Source organism: Pantherophis guttatus, chromosome 3, assembly GCF_059756535.1.
Source record: "Pantherophis guttatus breed Tessera chromosome 3, ASM5975653v1, whole genome shotgun sequence".
NCBI lineage: Eukaryota > Metazoa > Chordata > Lepidosauria > Squamata > Colubridae > Pantherophis > Pantherophis guttatus.
In genome coordinates this window covers 54790036-54790239 of record NC_142065.1, presented here as the reverse complement: position 1 = coordinate 54790239, position 204 = coordinate 54790036, and positions in this window count along the sequence as shown.

Sequence of the window (204 nt, the reverse complement as noted above, 5' to 3'; positions counted from 1 at the left end):
CACTTTGACCTCTTAAAACCCCCTTACCTGTTTAAGAGTTTTATACAGCAGTTTGCCATGGGAACCCATATTTTGTGGAACACAATCGTAGCATCCTTGGTTGATAAGCACCTGCTGCCTAGCAATCATCGTGCATGGATATAGGACCGCACTAGTGTTCTTTATCCACAATAGGTTAAGCATTTCAAGGCAACCAGAGCAAGC